We start from the raw sequence: 18,572 nt of genomic DNA on the forward strand, positions 1-18,572 counted from the left end.
TAAGTACTTTACGGCTATGAAATATCCTCTCACCTTTACACTCACCTATGGAGTGTGTATGATAATCATCCCCGTTTGACAGATCAGGAAACTGACACACAGAATGGTACGGTAACTTGCCCAAGTTCACACAGCCCGTAGGTGGCAGAGCTAGGACCCGTCTGACAGAGTCTGGCTCCAGAGTCCACGCTCCGAATCACCACGCTTAGTCTCCAAAAACCTATAGAAAGCGCCAGCCTTAACCGAAAAGTTTTGTTTTCCCCACCCTACAGTCCCTACGCGGCCCCAGGCTCCAGGGCACTCTTTCAGCTCCTCTGACAGGCCATACTCCTCCCTTGCCCCGTCCCAACGCTCTCCCGCACAAGTCCTCCTTTTCTTGTAGGCATCTGCTCTCAGCTTCAACATCACTGCCTAAGCCACAAAGTCTATCAGTAAATGCCGTATTTCTCAGCACCCAACACGAAATAGTTTTTACGTATCTCCTAGGTAACTAGTCGCTGCCTATCTGTCCTTTCCAACTAGGCTGTGAGGCCCAGTACGTCAAACACCCTGTCAGTCTTGCTCACCAAGTGTCCAGACCACTGAACAACGCACCGACCAGAGGAAAGGAAGGACTTGTCCCAAGGTCAGCTCTCCAGACTTTCTGTGCAAGGAGGGAACGAACGGAGCACCCTCGAGCCTCACGCTTTCTCTGCCAGACTTTCAAGTGTGGGACACATACCTGTGCTCACAATGCTCCCCGGACAGCTAGACTTCCGCACAGTCAAGGGCTTTGGAAAGCACTGGCTCTGCACACAAACGTTACGTGGCCCTCGACAGGCCACTTCCCCTGAACCGGCCTGAGCTTCAGGGGCACAACAGGCTTCATGAAAACCCCAACGGAACGTAGCCTCTAAAGGAGGGAGACCTGCACTCCTCAGAACGCATCGAGACCAGTGTCCTTATCGACTTCGCGTCTGTCCCTCCAAGAAGCCAAGACCCCGGGGGCCGCTTCAGCGCCCGACTCCCGGGCACCGCGTCCCCAGGCTGGCCCCGTGCCCGGCACACACCGCCCGTTCCATGAACGAGTGACGCGCACGAAGAGACCCCCCCCCCCCCCCCCCGCTCCGCGCGCCGCACAGCTGTCCCGCGACCTGACGGGCACCTCTCGGCGCACAAGCCTATTCCTCAGAAACACGCTCGCCTCCCACCAGCCCCCAGGCCCACGCCCCCAGGTACCTCTCCCAGACGGCATCATCTTCGCAGGCGCCCTGGTCGTCCGTGTCCGGCGAGCAGGAAGAGCGGGAGCTGAAGGAGGGCCACCTCAGGCCAGCGGCCATGGCTGTGGAGGGCCCGGGCTGCCGTGCCCAGCGGGGACACGGAGCGGCGTCCACGGACGAGCCCGGCCCGGGAGAGAGCCGCAGAGCGCGGCCGGACTCCGCGGGGCTCGGCTCTGGCCAGGCAGGCGCGGCTCGCCGACGCCTCCCACGCCTCCCGCGACGGTGGCCCGGCAGCCGCGCGCGCTCCTCTCCTCGCGGGCGCGCGCCGCCGCCCAGACGCTCCCAGGCCGTTGCCCCGCCCCCTCCGGCGGTGGACTGCGGACAGGGACAGGGACACCCTCCTGGGAGAACTCCTGGGGCCCCGCCCACACGCTTCGGACCTTCGCGGAGCGGGAAGGTGCGCTGACAGGGACGCAGGGTCCCCGCCAAGCTCGCTCTCGGGGAACTGCAGCCTCCTCCCTCGGGTTTTACTCGAACGTCAGACCCGAAACCACGCAACGTCTACAAGCAAACCCTTTGACATCAGTCTTAGCAGCCTATGTTCAAGTACCACGTCTGACTGGGCAATGGAAACAAAATACAAAATGAACAAACGGGACTACATCAAAGTAAAAAAATCTTCTGCACGGCAAAGGAAACCATCCACAAAACCAAAACGCAACCTAACACCTGGGAGAAGATACTTGCAAACCGTATGTCGGATAAGGGGTTAATACCCAAAATACAGAAAGAACTCATACACCTCAACAACAAAACAAATCAACAACCCAATTAAAAAAACGGGCAAAAGATCTGAGCAGTGACTTCTCCAAAGGAGATATCCGGATGGCCAACAGGCCTATGGAGAGGTGCTCAACATCATTAGCGATCAGACAAGTGCAAATGAAAACTACCATGAGACGTCACCTTACTCTGGTCAGAATGGCTCTAAGTAGCAAGACAAGAGACAAGTGTCGGAGAGGATGTGGAGAGACGGGAACTCTCCTGCACTGCTGGTGGGGGCGCAGACTGGTGCAGCCACTATGGAAAGCAGCAGGGAGTATCCTCAGAAAACTAAGAATAGATCTACCGTTATGATCCGGCTATCCCACTGCTGGCTATTCATCCAAAGAACTCGAAGACACAAATGCAGAAAGACACGTGCACCCCTAGGTTCACTGCAGCATTATTCACAACAGCCAAAACTTGGAAGCAACCTAGGTGCCCATCAAGGGAGGAATGGATAAAGAAGATGTGGTACGTATACACAATGGAATACTACTCGGCCATAAGAAATGATGAGACCCGGCCATTTGTGACAACCTGGATGGACCCTGAGGGTATTATGTGAAGTGAAATAAATCAGAGGGAGAAAGTCAAACACCGTGTGATCTCACTCATGAGCAGAAGATAAAAACAATCACAAACACACACAGAGCCACGGAGATTGGATTGCTGGTTACCATAGGGGGAGGGGGGGAGGGGAGAGAGCAAAAGGGGTGATGAGGCTCACATGGGAGGTGACGGACTATAATTAGTTTTTGGGTGGTGAACACGATGTAATCTACACAGAACTCGAAATATATTACAACGTACATCTGAAAGCTATATGATGTTAGAATCCACTGTTACTGCAATAAAATAAAATAAAATACAATACAATAAAATACAATACAATAAAGAAGTGTAGGAGCCTCAAGAGGCTGACAGGCTTTTGAAAAGTTATTCTAGGGATTTTTACGGCTTAGCTCAGGGCGGCAGACACCAGCCTGAGACACAGCTGTGACACAGTCACTAACTTCAACTAAATTATATTCCGACCGGAGGAAAATCAAAACTACTATAATAATAATAATTTATCAAAGGCCTCACTTTGTGCCAGATCCTGTGCTAACTGCTTTGCACCAACTATCTCATTTAATCCTCACATCCCAAAGCTAGGTTACCGCTACTCTCCCCATTTTAAAGGTGAGGAGACGGAAGCAGAATGATGGCAATCTGCCTGGAATTCACAGAAGGATTCTCTATGTAATGACGTGACTTTTGGACAAGACTTAAAGGTTTAACACATTACAGTGAAGATGCAGATCCCAGTATCACAGAACGCGAAAAACACTGAGTCCTGCCAAGTGCATTAAAACACTAATTATGGATCCTCACAATCTCTTGGCCTGTTTTCTCAGAGGAGGGAAAACCCAGTGTGAAAAACCCTTGATGAGAGGTCTGCAGAGGAGGACTACGTCTGGTCTTTAAAGCCGGGAACTATCCCAGTAGATTCGGAGTCAGTGGGCCCAGAGGAGGCCTTGAGCGTCTCTGTTCTTTGAAAAAGCCCCACAGGCTACACTTCCGTGCCCTTGGAGTTGGGCAGTTCGGTCATGCCCTACATCGGGACGTTTCAGTCCACAACGGGGGTCCCAGAAGATTAGTCCCATGTGGCCTAGGTGTGTAGGAGGCTCTGCCATCTAGGATTAGGAACTCGGTGGTGTTTGCACAGTCTCGAGATTGCCTGACTGTGACACACTCCTCAGAACTGATCCCCACTGTTAAGCAAAGCATGACGGGACTGCCTTAGATTCTCCACGGTTCCAGACCCTGCACTGTTTACATGACTGCACACGCAGAGGGCACCGTGTCTGAGGCAGAGAGCAGCTGGAATCACACAAGCTCTCGACGGAGAGTCAGGGAAAGGCGTGCTCTGCTTACACGACTCTCTACTTTTCTCTGTGTCTGAACCATTTCATAGCTAATCTGCTCTTTTTAACCGAACAGCTTTGCAGAAAAGAAAAAAAAAAAAAAAGGTTACCAACAAATACTAAACAAACCAATATAAACAATACATATTAAATAAGCCTAACCCTACTATGCTACTGAAAAGGCGTTTATTTCCCTGGGATAATTTTGACAGCATTAGATTGTTTTCCCAAGAGCAGCCAAGTCGAGGGAGATTATTTCGAATTCCACGGTGCTACAGATGCGGTCAGTAGCAACTGCAAGCTGGAAAGGAAACAAAGTTGGGTGTAATCCATTCAAGTTCACACGTTTCACCAGGGACAGCCTCCGAGCCTTTAATACTTATGTATGCATTTATCCATTTATTTAATCAACCACTACTAACGCCTACTACAGGCCAGACGCTGCTCTAAGTACTTTACGGCTATGAAATATCCTCTCACCTTTACACTCACCTATGGAGTGTGTATGACAATCATCCCCGTTTGACAGATCAGGAAACTGACACACAGAATGGTACGGTAACTTGCCCAAGTTCACACAGCCCGTAGGTGGCAGAGCTAGGACCCATCTGACAGAGTCTGGCTCCAGAGTCCACGCTCCGAATCACCACGCTTAGTCTCCAAAAACCTATAGAAAGCGCCAGCCTTAACCGAAAAGTTTTGTTTTCCCCACCCTACAGTCCCTACGCGGCCCCAGGCTCCAGGGCACTCTTTCAGCTCCTCTGACAGGCCATACTCCTCCCTTGCCCCGTCCCAACGCTCTCCCGCACAAGTCCTCCTTTTCTTGTAGGCATCTGCTCTCAGCTTCAACATCACTGCCTAAGCCACAAAGTCTATCAGTAAATGCCGTATTTCTCAGCACCCAACACGAAATAGTTTTTACGTATCTCCTAGGTAACTAGTCGCTGCCTATCTGTCCTTTCCAACTAGGCTGTGAGGCCCAGTACGTCAAACACCCTGTCAGTCTTGCTCACCAAGTGTCCAGACCACTGAACAACGCACCGACCAGAGGAAAGGAAGGACTTGTCCCAAGGTCAGCTCTCCAGACTTTCTGTGCAAGGAGGGAACGAACGGAGCACCCTCGAGCCTCACGCTTTCTCTGCCAGACTTTCAAGTGTGGGACACATACCTGTGCTCACAATGCTCCCCGGACAGCCCCCACCGCACCCCTAACAGCTAGACTTCCGCACAGTCAAGGGCTTTGGAAAGCACTGGCTCTGCACACAAACGTTACGTGGCCCTCGACAGGCCACTTCCCCTGAACCGGCCTGAGCTTCAGGGGCACAACAGGCTTCATGAAAACCCCAACGGAACGTAGCCTCTAAAGGAGGGAGACCTGCACTCCTCAGAACGCATCGAGACCAGTGTCCTTTTCGACTTCGCGTCTGTCCCTCCAAGAAGCCAAGACCCCGGGGGCCGCTTCAGCGCCCGACTCCCGGGCACCGCGTCCCCAGGCTGGCCCCGTGCCCGGCACACACCGCCCGTTCCATGAACGAGTGACGCGCACGAAGAGACCCCCCACCCCCCCGCTCCCCCCCCCCCCCCCCCCCGCTCCGCGCGCCGCACAGCTGTCCCGCGACCTGACGGGCACCTCTCGGCGCACAAGCCTATTCCTCAGAAACACGCTCGCCTCCCACCAGCCCCCAGGCCCACGCCCCCAGGTACCTCTCCCAGATGGCATCATCTTCGCAGGCGCCCTGGTCGTCCGTGTCCGGCGAGCAGGAAGAGCGGGAGCTGAAGGAGGGCCACCTCAGGCCAGCGGCCATGGCTGTGGAGGGCCCGGGCTGCTGTGCCCAGCGGGGACACGGAGCGGCGTCCACGGACGAGCCCGGCCCGGGAGAGAGCCGCAGAGCGCGGCCGGACTCCGCGGGGCTCGGCTCTGGCCAGGCAGGCGCGGCTCGCCGACGCCTCCCACGCCTCCCGCGACGGTGGCCCGGCAGCCGCGCGCGCTCCTCTCCTCGCGGGCGCGCGCCGCCGCCCAGACGCTCCCAGGCCGTTGCCCCGCCCCCTCCGGCGGTGGACTGCGGACAGGGACAGGGACACCCTCCTGGGAGAACTCCTGGGGCCCCGCCCACACGCTTCGGACCTTCGCGGAGCGGGAAGGTGCGCTGACAGGGACGCAGGGTCCCCGCCAAGCTCGCTCTCGGGGAACTGCAGCCTCCTCCCTCGGGTTTTACTCGAACGTCAGACCCGAAACCACGCAACGTCTACAAGCAAACCCTTTGACATCAGTCTTAGCAGCCTATGTTCAAGTACCACGTCTGACTGGGCAATGGAAACAAAATACAAAATGAACAAACGGGACTACATCAAAGTAAAAAAATCTTCTGCACGGCAAAGGAAACCATCCACAAAACCAAAACGCAACCTAACACCTGGGAGAAGATACTTGCAAACCGTATGTCGGATAAGGGGTTAATACCCAAAATACAGAAAGAACTCATACACCTCAACAACAAAACAAATCAACAACCCAATTAAAAAAACGGGCAAAAGATCTGAGCAGTGACTTCTCCAAAGGAGATATCCGGATGGCCAACAGGCCTATGGAGAGGTGCTCAACATCATTAGCGATCAGACAAGTGCAAATGAAAACTACCATGAGACGTCACCTTACTCTGGTCAGAATGGCTCTAAGTAGCAAGACAAGAGACAAGTGTCGGAGAGGATGTGGAGAGACGGGAACTCTCCTGCACTGCTGGTGGGGGCGCAGACTGGTGCAGCCACTATGGAAAGCAGCAGGGAGTATCCTCAGAAAACTAAGAATAGATCTACCGTTATGATCCGGCTATCCCACTGCTGGCTATTCATCCAAAGAACTCGAAGACACAAATGCAGAAAGACACGTGCACCCCTAGGTTCACTGCAGCATTATTCACAACAGCCAAAACTTGGAAGCAACCTAGGTGCCCATCAAGGGAGGAATGGATAAAGAAGATGTGGTACGTATACACAATGGAATACTACTCGGCCATAAGAAATGATGAGACCCGGCCATTTGTGACAACCTGGATGGACCCTGAGGGTATTATGTGAAGTGAAATAAATCAGAGGGAGAAAGTCAAACACCGTGTGATCTCACTCATGAGCAGAAGATAAAAACAATCACAAACACACACAGAGCCACGGAGATTGGATTGCTGGTTACCATAGGGGGAGGGGGGGAGGGGAGAGAGCAAAAGGGGTGATGAGGCTCACATGGGAGGTGACGGACTATAATTAGTTTTTGGGTGGTGAACACGATGTAATCTACACAGAACTCGAAATATATTACAACGTACATCTGAAAGCTATATGATGTTAGAATCCACTGTTACTGCAATAAAATAAAATAAAATACAATACAATAAAATACAATACAATAAAGAAGTGTAGGAGCCTCAAGAGGCTGACAGGCTTTTGAAAAGTTATTCTAGGGATTTTTACGGCTTAGCTCAGGGCGGCAGACACCAGCCTGAGACACAGCTGTGACACAGTCACTAACTTCAACTAAATTATATTCCGACCGGAGGAAAATCAAAACTACTATAATAATAATAATTTATCAAAGGCCTCACTTTGTGCCAGATCCTGTGCTAACTGCTTTGCACCAACTATCTCATTTAATCCTCACATCCCAAAGCTAGGTTACCGCTACTCTCCCCATTTTAAAGGTGAGGAGACGGAAGCAGAATGATGGCAATCTGCCTGGAATTCACAGAAGGATTCTCTATGTAATGACGTGACTTTTGGACAAGACTTAAAGGTTTAACACATTACAGTGAAGATGCAGATCCCAGTATCACAGAACGCGAAAAACACTGAGTCCTGCCAAGTGCATTAAAACACTAATTATGGATCCTCACAATCTCTTGGCCTGTTTTCTCAGAGGAGGGAAAACCCAGTGTGAAAAACCCTTGATGAGAGGTCTGCAGAGGAGGACTACGTCTGGTCTTTAAAGCCGGGAACTATCCCAGTAGATTCGGAGTCAGTGGGCCCAGAGGAGGCCTTGAGCGTCTCTGTTCTTTGAAAAAGCCCCACAGGCTACACTTCCGTGCCCTTGGAGTTGGGCAGTTCGGTCATGCCCTACATCGGGACGTTTCAGTCCACAACGGGGGTCCCAGAAGATTAGTCCCATGTGGCCTAGGTGTGTAGGAGGCTCTGCCATCTAGGATTAGGAACTCGGTGGTGTTTGCACAGTCTCGAGATTGCCTGACTGTGACACACTCCTCAGAACTGATCCCCACTGTTAAGCAAAGCATGACGGGACTGCCTTAGATTCTCCACGGTTCCAGACCCTGCACTGTTTACATGACTGCACACGCAGAGGGCACCGTGTCTGAGGCAGAGAGCAGCTGGAATCACACAAGCTCTCGACGGAGAGTCAGGGAAAGGCGTGCTCTGCTTACACGACTCTCTACTTTTCTCTGTGTCTGAACCATTTCATAGCTAATCTGCTCTTTTTAACCGAACAGCTTTGCAGAAAAGAAAAAAAAAAAAAAAGGTTACCAACAAATACTAAACAAACCAATATAAACAATACATATTAAATAAGCCTAACCCTACTATGCTACTGAAAAGGCGTTTATTTCCCTGGGATAATTTTGACAGCATTAGATTGTTTTCCCAAGAGCAGCCAAGTCGAGGGAGATTATTTCGAATTCCACGGTGCTACAGATGCGGTCAGTAGCAACTGCAAGCTGGAAAGGAAACAAAGTTGGGTGTAATCCATTCAAGTTCACACGTTTCACCAGGGACAGCCTCCGAGCCTTTAATACTTATGTATGCATTTATCCATTTATTTAATCAACCACTACTAACGCCTACTACAGGCCAGACGCTGCTCTAAGTACTTTACGGCTATGAAATATCCTCTCACCTTTACACTCACCTATGGAGTGTGTATGACAATCATCCCCGTTTGACAGATCAGGAAACTGACACACAGAATGGTACGGTAACTTGCCCAAGTTCACACAGCCCGTAGGTGGCAGAGCTAGGACCCATCTGACAGAGTCTGGCTCCAGAGTCCACGCTCCGAATCACCACGCTTAGTCTCCAAAAACCTATAGAAAGCGCCAGCCTTAACCGAAAAGTTTTGTTTTCCCCACCCTACAGTCCCTACGCGGCCCCAGGCTCCAGGGCACTCTTTCAGCTCCTCTGACAGGCCATACTCCTCCCTTGCCCCGTCCCAACGCTCTCCCGCACAAGTCCTCCTTTTCTTGTAGGCATCTGCTCTCAGCTTCAACATCACTGCCTAAGCCACAAAGTCTATCAGTAAATGCCGTATTTCTCAGCACCCAACACGAAATAGTTTTTACGTATCTCCTAGGTAACTAGTCGCTGCCTATCTGTCCTTTCCAACTAGGCTGTGAGGCCCAGTACGTCAAACACCCTGTCAGTCTTGCTCACCAAGTGTCCAGACCACTGAACAACGCACCGACCAGAGGAAAGGAAGGACTTGTCCCAAGGTCAGCTCTCCAGACTTTCTGTGCAAGGAGGGAACGAACGGAGCACCCTCGAGCCTCACGCTTTCTCTGCCAGACTTTCAAGTGTGGGACACATACCTGTGCTCACAATGCTCCCCGGACAGCCCCCACCGCACCCCTAACAGCTAGACTTCCGCACAGTCAAGGGCTTTGGAAAGCACTGGCTCTGCACACAAACGTTACGTGGCCCTCGACAGGCCACTTCCCCTGAACCGGCCTGAGCTTCAGGGGCACAACAGGCTTCATGAAAACCCCAACGGAACGTAGCCTCTAAAGGAGGGAGACCTGCACTCCTCAGAACGCATCGAGACCAGTGTCCTTTTCGACTTCGCGTCTGTCCCTCCAAGAAGCCAAGACCCCGGGGGCCGCTTCAGCGCCCGACTCCCGGGCACCGCGTCCCCAGGCTGGCCCCGTGCCCGGCACACACCGCCCGTTCCATGAACGAGTGACGCGCACGAAGAGACCCCCCACCCCCCCGCTCCCCCCCCCCCCCCCCCCCCCCGCTCCGCGCGCCGCACAGCTGTCCCGCGACCTGACGGGCACCTCTCGGCGCACAAGCCTATTCCTCAGAAACACGCTCGCCTCCCACCAGCCCCCAGGCCCACGCCCCCAGGTACCTCTCCCAGATGGCATCATCTTCGCAGGCGCCCTGGTCGTCCGTGTCCGGCGAGCAGGAAGAGCGGGAGCTGAAGGAGGGCCACCTCAGGCCAGCGGCCATGGCTGTGGAGGGCCCGGGCTGCTGTGCCCAGCGGGGACACGGAGCGGCGTCCACGGACGAGCCCGGCCCGGGAGAGAGCCGCAGAGCGCGGCCGGACTCCGCGGGGCTCGGCTCTGGCCAGGCAGGCGCGGCTCGCCGACGCCTCCCACGCCTCCCGCGACGGTGGCCCGGCAGCCGCGCGCGCTCCTCTCCTCGCGGGCGCGCGCCGCCGCCCAGACGCTCCCAGGCCGTTGCCCCGCCCCCTCCGGCGGTGGACTGCGGACAGGGACAGGGACACCCTCCTGGGAGAACTCCTGGGGCCCCGCCCACACGCTTCGGACCTTCGCGGAGCGGGAAGGTGCGCTGACAGGGACGCAGGGTCCCCGCCAAGCTCGCTCTCGGGGAACTGCAGCCTCCTCCCTCGGGTTTTACTCGAACGTCAGACCCGAAACCACGCAACGTCTACAAGCAAACCCTTTGACATCAGTCTTAGCAGCCTATGTTCAAGTACCACGTCTGACTGGGCAATGGAAACAAAATACAAAATGAACAAACGGGACTACATCAAAGTAAAAAAATCTTCTGCACGGCAAAGGAAACCATCCACAAAACCAAAACGCAACCTAACACCTGGGAGAAGATACTTGCAAACCGTATGTCGGATAAGGGGTTAATACCCAAAATACAGAAAGAACTCATACACCTCAACAACAAAACAAATCAACAACCCAATTAAAAAAACGGGCAAAAGATCTGAGCAGTGACTTCTCCAAAGGAGATATCCGGATGGCCAACAGGCCTATGGAGAGGTGCTCAACATCATTAGCGATCAGACAAGTGCAAATGAAAACTACCATGAGACGTCACCTTACTCTGGTCAGAATGGCTCTAAGTAGCAAGACAAGAGACAAGTGTCGGAGAGGATGTGGAGAGACGGGAACTCTCCTGCACTGCTGGTGGGGGCGCAGACTGGTGCAGCCACTATGGAAAGCAGCAGGGAGTATCCTCAGAAAACTAAGAATAGATCTACCGTTATGATCCGGCTATCCCACTGCTGGCTATTCATCCAAAGAACTCGAAGACACAAATGCAGAAAGACACGTGCACCCCTAGGTTCACTGCAGCATTATTCACAACAGCCAAAACTTGGAAGCAACCTAGGTGCCCATCAAGGGAGGAATGGATAAAGAAGATGTGGTACGTATACACAATGGAATACTACTCGGCCATAAGAAATGATGAGACCCGGCCATTTGTGACAACCTGGATGGACCCTGAGGGTATTATGTGAAGTGAAATAAATCAGAGGGAGAAAGTCAAACACCGTGTGATCTCACTCATGAGCAGAAGATAAAAACAATCACAAACACACACAGAGCCACGGAGATTGGATTGCTGGTTACCATAGGGGGAGGGGGGGAGGGGAGAGAGCAAAAGGGGTGATGAGGCTCACATGGGAGGTGACGGACTATAATTAGTTTTTGGGTGGTGAACACGATGTAATCTACACAGAACTCGAAATATATTACAACGTACATCTGAAAGCTATATGATGTTAGAATCCACTGTTACTGCAATAAAATAAAATAAAATACAATACAATAAAATACAATACAATAAAGAAGTGTAGGAGCCTCAAGAGGCTGACAGGCTTTTGAAAAGTTATTCTAGGGATTTTTACGGCTTAGCTCAGGGCGGCAGACACCAGCCTGAGACACAGCTGTGACACAGTCACTAACTTCAACTAAATTATATTCCGACCGGAGGAAAATCAAAACTACTATAATAATAATAATTTATCAAAGGCCTCACTTTGTGCCAGATCCTGTGCTAACTGCTTTGCACCAACTATCTCATTTAATCCTCACATCCCAAAGCTAGGTTACCGCTACTCTCCCCATTTTAAAGGTGAGGAGACGGAAGCAGAATGATGGCAATCTGCCTGGAATTCACAGAAGGATTCTCTATGTAATGACGTGACTTTTGGACAAGACTTAAAGGTTTAACACATTACAGTGAAGATGCAGATCCCAGTATCACAGAACGCGAAAAACACTGAGTCCTGCCAAGTGCATTAAAACACTAATTATGGATCCTCACAATCTCTTGGCCTGTTTTCTCAGAGGAGGGAAAACCCAGTGTGAAAAACCCTTGATGAGAGGTCTGCAGAGGAGGACTACGTCTGGTCTTTAAAGCCGGGAACTATCCCAGTAGATTCGGAGTCAGTGGGCCCAGAGGAGGCCTTGAGCGTCTCTGTTCTTTGAAAAAGCCCCACAGGCTACACTTCCGTGCCCTTGGAGTTGGGCAGTTCGGTCATGCCCTACATCGGGACGTTTCAGTCCACAACGGGGGTCCCAGAAGATTAGTCCCATGTGGCCTAGGTGTGTAGGAGGCTCTGCCATCTAGGATTAGGAACTCGGTGGTGTTTGCACAGTCTCGAGATTGCCTGACTGTGACACACTCCTCAGAACTGATCCCCACTGTTAAGCAAAGCATGACGGGACTGCCTTAGATTCTCCACGGTTCCAGACCCTGCACTGTTTACATGACTGCACACGCAGAGGGCACCGTGTCTGAGGCAGAGAGCAGCTGGAATCACACAAGCTCTCGACGGAGAGTCAGGGAAAGGCGTGCTCTGCTTACACGACTCTCTACTTTTCTCTGTGTCTGAACCATTTCATAGCTAATCTGCTCTTTTTAACCGAACAGCTTTGCAGAAAAGAAAAAAAAAAAAAAAGGTTACCAACAAATACTAAACAAACCAATATAAACAATACATATTAAATAAGCCTAACCCTACTATGCTACTGAAAAGGCGTTTATTTCCCTGGGATAATTTTGACAGCATTAGATTGTTTTCCCAAGAGCAGCCAAGTCGAGGGAGATTATTTCGAATTCCACGGTGCTACAGATGCGGTCAGTAGCAACTGCAAGCTGGAAAGGAAACAAAGTTGGGTGTAATCCATTCAAGTTCACACGTTTCACCAGGGACAGCCTCCGAGCCTTTAATACTTATGTATGCATTTATCCATTTATTTAATCAACCACTACTAACGCCTACTACAGGCCAGACGCTGCTCTAAGTACTTTACGGCTATGAAATATCCTCTCACCTTTACACTCACCTATGGAGTGTGTATGACAATCATCCCCGTTTGACAGATCAGGAAACTGACACACAGAATGGTACGGTAACTTGCCCAAGTTCACACAGCCCGTAGGTGGCAGAGCTAGGACCCATCTGACAGAGTCTGGCTCCAGAGTCCACGCTCCGAATCACCACGCTTAGTCTCCAAAAACCTATAGAAAGCGCCAGCCTTAACCGAAAAGCTTTGTTTTCCCCACCCTACAGTCCCTACGCGGCCCCAGGCTCCAGGGCACTCTTTCAGCTCCTCTGACAGGCCATACTCCTCCCTTGCCCCGTCCCAACGCTCTCCCGCACAAGTCCTCCTTTTCTTGTAGGCATCTGCTCTCAGCTTCAACATCACTGCCTAAGCCACAAAGTCTATCAGTAAATGCCGTATTTCTCAGCACCCAACACGAAATAGTTTTTACGTATCTCCTAGGTAACTAGTCGCTGCCTATCTGTCCTTTCCAACTAGGCTGTGAGGCCCAGTACGTCAAACACCCTGTCAGTCTTGCTCACCAAGTGTCCAGACCACTGAACAACGCACCGACCAGAGGAAAGGAAGGACTTGTCCCAAGGTCAGCTCTCCAGACTTTCTGTGCAAGGAGGGAACGAACGGAGCACCCTCGAGCCTCACGCTTTCTCTGCCAGACTTTCAAGTGTGGGACACATACCTGTGCTCACAATGCTCCCCGGACAGCCCCCACCGCACCCCTAACAGCTAGACTTCCGCACAGTCAAGGGCTTTGGAAAGCACTGGCTCTGCACACAAACGTTACGTGGCCCTCGACAGGCCACTTCCCCTGAACCGGCCTGAGCTTCAGGGGCACAACAGGCTTCATGAAAACCCCAACGGAACGTAGCCTCTAAAGGAGGGAGACCTGCACTCCTCAGAACGCATCGAGACCAGTGTCCTTTTCGACTTCGCGTCTGTCCCTCCAAGAAGCCAAGACCCCGGGGGCCGCTTCAGCGCCCGACTCCCGGGCACCGCGTCCCCAGGCTGGCCCCGTGCCCGGCACACACCGCCCGTTCCATGAACGAGTGACGCGCACGAAGAGACCCCCCACCCCCCCGCTCCCCCCCCCCCCCCCCCCCCCCGCTCCGCGCGCCGCACAGCTGTCCCGCGACCTGACGGGCACCTCTCGGCGCACAAGCCTATTCCTCAGAAACACGCTCGCCTCCCACCAGCCCCCAGGCCCACGCCCCCAGGTACCTCTCCCAGATGGCATCATCTTCGCAGGCGCCCTGGTCGTCCGTGTCCGGCGAGCAGGAAGAGCGGGAGCTGAAGGAGGGCCACCTCAGGCCAGCGGCCATGGCTGTGGAGGGCCCGGGCTGCTGTGCCCAGCGGGGACACGGAGCGGCGTCCACGGACGAGCCCGGCCCGGGAGAGAGCCGCAGAGCGCGGCCGGACTCCGCGGGGCTCGGCTCTGGCCAGGCAGGCGCGGCTCGCCGACGCCTCCCACGCCTCCCGCGACGGTGGCCCGGCAGCCGCGCGCGCTCCTCTCCTCGCGGGCGCGCGCCGCCGCCCAGACGCTCCCAGGCCGTTGCCCCGCCCCCTCCGGCGGTGGACTGCGGACAGGGACAGGGACACCCTCCTGGGAGAACTCCTGGGGCCCCGCCCACACGCTTCGGACCTTCGCGGAGCGGGAAGGTGCGCTGACAGGGACGCAGGGTCCCCGCCAAGCTCGCTCTCGGGGAACTGCAGCCTCCTCCCTCGGGTTTTACTCGAACGTCAGACCCGAAACCACGCAACGTCTACAAGCAAACCCTTTGACATCAGTCTTAGCAGCCTATGTTCAAGTACCACGTCTGACTGGGCAATGGAAACAAAATACAAAATGAACAAACGGGACTACATCAAAGTAAAAAAATCTTCTGCACGGCAAAGGAAACCATCCACAAAACCAAAACGCAACCTAACACCTGGGAGAAGATACTTGCAAACCGTATGTCGGATAAGGGGTTAATACCCAAAATACAGAAAGAACTCATACACCTCAACAACAAAACAAATCAACAACCCAATTAAAAAAACGGGCAAAAGATCTGAGCAGTGACTTCTCCAAAGGAGATATCCGGATGGCCAACAGGCCTATGGAGAGGTGCTCAACATCATTAGCGATCAGACAAGTGCAAATGAAAACTACCATGAGACGTCACCTTACTCTGGTCAGAATGGCTCTAAGTAGCAAGACAAGAGACAAGTGTCGGAGAGGATGTGGAGAGACGGGAACTCTCCTGCACTGCTGGTGGGGGCGCAGACTGGTGCAGCCACTATGGAAAGCAGCAGGGAGTATCCTCAGAAAACTAAGAATAGATCTACCGTTATGATCCGGCTATCCCACTGCTGGCTATTCATCCAAAGAACTCGAAGACACAAATGCAGAAAGACACGTGCACCCCTAGGTTCACTGCAGCATTATTCACAACAGCCAAAACTTGGAAGCAACCTAGGTGCCCATCAAGGGAGGAATGGATAAAGAAGATGTGGTACGTATACACAATGGAATACTACTCGGCCATAAGAAATGATGAGACCCGGCCATTTGTGACAACCTGGATGGACCCTGAGGGTATTATGTGAAGTGAAATAAATCAGAGGGAGAAAGTCAAACACCGTGTGATCTCACTCATGAGCAGAAGATAAAAACAATCACAAACACACACAGAGCCACGGAGATTGGATTGCTGGTTACCATAGGGGGAGGGGGGGAGGGGAGAGAGCAAAAGGGGTGATGAGGCTCACATGGGAGGTGACGGACTATAATTAGTTTTTGGGTGGTGAACACGATGTAATCTACACAGAACTCGAAATATATTACAACGTACATCTGAAAGCTATATGATGTTAGAATCCACTGTTACTGCAATAAAATAAAATAAAATACAATACAATAAAATACAATACAATAAAGAAGTGTAGGAGCCTCAAGAGGCTGACAGGCTTTTGAAAAGTTATTCTAGGGATTTTTACGGCTTAGCTCAGGGCGGCAGACACCAGCCTGAGACACAGCTGTGACACAGTCACTAACTTCAACTAAATTATATTCCGACCGGAGGAAAATCAAAACTACTATAATAATAATAATTTATCAAAGGCCTCACTTTGTGCCAGATCCTGTGCTAACTGCTTTGCACCAACTATCTCATTTAATCCTCACATCCCAAAGCTAGGTTACCGCTACTCTCCCCATTTTAAAGGTGAGGAGACGGAAGCAGAATGATGGCAATCTGCCTGGAATTCACAGAAGGATTCTCTATGTAATGACGTGACTTTTGGACAAGACTTAAAGGTTTAACACATTACAGTGAAGATGCAGATCCCAGTATCACAGAACGCGAAAAACACTGAGTCCTGCCAAGTGCATTAAAACACTAATTATGGATCCTCACAATCTCTTGGCCTGTTTTCTCAGAGGAGGGAAAACCCAGTGTGAAAAACCCTTGATGAGAGGTCTGCAGAGGAGGACTACGTCTGGTCTTTAAAGCCGGGAACTATCCCAGTAGATTCGGAGTCAGTGGGCCCAGAGGAGGCCTTGAGCGTCTCTGTTCTTTGAAAAAGCCCCACAGGCTACACTTCCGTGCCCTTGGAGTTGGGCAGTTCGGTCATGCCCTACATCGGGACGTTTCAGTCCACAACGGGGGTCCCAGAAGATTAGTCCCATGTGGCCTAGGTGTGTAGGAGGCTCTGCCATCTAGGATTAGGAACTCGGTGGTGTTTGCACAGTCTCGAGATTGCCTGACTGTGACACACTCCTCAGAACTGATCCCCACTGTTAAGCAAAGCATGACGGGACTGCCTTAGATTCTCCACGGTTCCAGACCCTGCACTGTTTACATGACTGCACACGCAGAGGGCACCGTGTCTGAGGCAGAGAGCAGCTGGAATCACACAAGCTCTCGACGGAGAGTCAGGGAAAGGCGTGCTCTGCTTACACGACTCTCTACTTTTCTCTGTGTCTGAACCATTTCATAGCTAATCTGCTCTTTTTAACCGAACAGCTTTGCAGAAAAGAAAAAAAAAAAAAAAGGTTACCAACAAATACTAAACAAACCAATATAAACAATACATATTAAATAAGCCTAACCCTACTATGCTACTGAAAAGGCGTTTATTTCCCTGGGATAATTTTGACAGCATTAGATTGTTTTCCCAAGAGCAGCCAAGTCGAGGGAGATTATTTCGAATTCCACGGTGCTACAGATGCGGTCAGTAGCAACTGCAAGCTGGAAAGGAAACAAAGTTGGGTGTAATCCATTCAAGTTCACACGTTTCACCAGGGACAGCCTCCGAGCCTTTAATACTTATGTATGCATTTATCCATTTATTTAATCAACCACTACTAACGCCTACTACAGGCCAGACGCTGCTCTAAGTACTTTACGGCTATGAAATATCCTCTCACCTTTACACTCACCTATGGAGTGTGTATGACAATCATCCCCGTTTGACAGATCAGGAAACTGACACACAGAATGGTACGGTAACTTGCCCAAGTTCACACAGCCCGTAGGTGGCAGAGCTAGGACCCATCTGACAGAGTCTGGCTCCAGAGTCCACGCTCCGAATCACCACGCTTAGTCTCCAAAAACCTATAGAAAGCGCCAGCCTTAACCGAAAAGCTTTGTTTTCCCCACCCTACAGTCCCTACGCGGCCCCAGGCTCCAGGGCACTCTTTCAGCTCCTCTGACAGGCCATACTCCTCCCTTGCCCCGTCCCAACGCTCTCCCGCACAAGTCCTCCTTTTCTTGTAGGCATCTGCTCTCAGCTTCAACATCACTGCCTAAGCCACAAAGTCTATCAGTAAATGCCGTATTTCTCAGCACCCAACACGAAATAGTTTTTACGTATCTCCTAGGTAACTAGTCGCTGCCTATCTGTCCTTTCCAACTAGGCTGTGAGGCCCAGTACGTCAAACACCCTGTCAGTCTTGCTCACCAAGTGTCCAGACCACTGAACAACGCACCGACCAGAGGAAAGGAAGGACTTGTCCCAAGGTCAGCTCTCCAGACTTTCTGTGCAAGGAGGGAACGAACGGAGCACCCTCGAGCCTCACGCTTTCTCTGCCAGACTTTCAAGTGTGGGACACATACCTGTGCTCACAATGCTCCCCGGACAGCCCCCACCGCACCCCTAACAGCTAGACTTCCGCACAGTCAAGGGCTTTGGAAAGCACTGGCTCTGCACACAAACGTTACGTGGCCCTCGACAGGCCACTTCCCCTGAACCGGCCTGAGCTTCAGGGGCACAACAGGCTTCATGAAAACCCCAACGGAACGTAGCCTCTAAAGGAGGGAGACCTGCACTCC

Source organism: Equus caballus, unplaced genomic scaffold (assembly GCF_041296265.1).
Source record: "Equus caballus isolate H_3958 breed thoroughbred unplaced genomic scaffold, TB-T2T haplotype1-0000016, whole genome shotgun sequence".
NCBI classification, from domain to species: Eukaryota; Metazoa; Chordata; class Mammalia; order Perissodactyla; family Equidae; genus Equus; species Equus caballus.